Below are 1,677 nucleotides of genomic sequence, written 5' to 3'. Positions count from 1 at the left end.
CATGAAGCCCTTACTTTTCCAATATATATATAAAGCATCTGATCAAGCAATTAACTACAAAATAATGATTACAAAATAACAAAACAATGATTACATGATAACACTATAAGTATCAATATAAAATGGTTACTATATATAAAATAAATGCTAATGTCAAACTTAAACATACTAAAATCATAAGCACAATAAAATCCCTTCAATAATTTTTTGGAAAATCCATAACTTGGAAAAATGTATTATATATCAGCTCAACAAAAAAAAGAGTAGTAGTTATATATGTCAAAGAGACAATAGATTCCAAAATGATTTATGCAGATGAAGAAGGAAGAATACTAATGGTAGAAATATTCTTAAATCAAAAACAGATACTTTTGATAGCAATATATGCACCAAATAATAAACAAGAAGAATTTTATCAAAACCTTCACAGAAAAATAGTAGCAATGGAATATCAAAATATATACTTAACCAGGGATTTCAATGCAATAGGAGACGGGACATTAGACTATAAAAGCAGTAAATCAGAGAAACAAAGAAGAAAAATATTACCTAAGACTTTTTTCAATATGATAGAGGAAATTGGTATACAAGATATCTGGAGAGAAACGAACCCAGGAAAATCACAATACACATTTTATTCTAATAGCCATAAATCTTGGTCCAGAATTGATATGATTTGGGTGACACCTGAATTAAGGGTTAATATACCAGAAGTTGAAATAGAATTAGGTACTTGGGCAGATCATAACCCCTTAAAAATGGTGTGGAAAGGAATGCAGAAAAAATTAAGATGGACTTTGAATCAATCTATATTAAAAGAGAAAGAATTTGAGACTTCCAGTGGCATTCGCCGCGCCGATGGCGGCTTTCTTTTAAGCCATCCGTCTCGGGGCTGCGTGAAAGCTGCAGGAACAGCGATCAACAGCTGTTCCACGGCTGAAACCTCTCTCCCCGGGCAAAGGGGAGGTGGTGAATTCTTCTACGGATAGAGGTCGAGTTCCCTAGTCCTCTTTTTAGAGGACGAAGGTGAGAACTCCCTCGGAGTCCGGTGATTTCTCCGCACCTCGGGATGCCTTTGTTCTTCGGAACAAAGCCAGATGCTGCTTCCACCTCTGTCAATTAAAGAGACTGTGAGTAAAATTTATAAACAGACGGAGCTGACCAGGAGGATTGGTTATTAGATAATCTTGAGACTTTGACTCAGAAAATAAGTATCTTCTTCATTTGTTATTTAAATTAGAAGAAGAAAGAAAAATATGGCTGCGGAAGGGTGTTTCCTTGTTTGATACTTAAGAGACTTTCACTTTTAACTGGTGCCTGAGAGAAGATGAAATAATGTATTAGTTTTCGTTAATTCTAGTAAAGAGCAAGCTTTCTATTCCTTTTTTCTCTCTTAGTATACTCAATATTTGTTGCTTTTTTGAAATTATAAGAGACTTATAAGAAGTTAAAAGAAAGTAAAAAAAAGGCTTCTAAACGTGTCGGAACTTCTGCTCCCCCGAAAGGCTCGATCTCCTCTCCAGCTGTTCAAACACCTCAACAGCCAAAACCTAAGACTCCTCCACCTTCTCCCCTATCTCCTCAAATTACACTTAAAGATTTACAAGATGCTTTGATGAACACAGCAAAACAGATTCGAATAGAGGCAGAGGAGCTTTTTGAAAGGAAAAATGCAGA

Source organism: Protobothrops mucrosquamatus, unplaced genomic scaffold (genome assembly GCF_001527695.2).
Source record: "Protobothrops mucrosquamatus isolate PMUCROS unplaced genomic scaffold, P.Mucros_1.0 scaffold2160, whole genome shotgun sequence".
Classification (NCBI taxonomy): Eukaryota; Metazoa; Chordata; class Lepidosauria; order Squamata; family Viperidae; genus Protobothrops; species Protobothrops mucrosquamatus.
The sequence above is the reverse complement of the archived record's forward strand: the minus strand, read 5'-3'. Positions refer to the sequence as shown.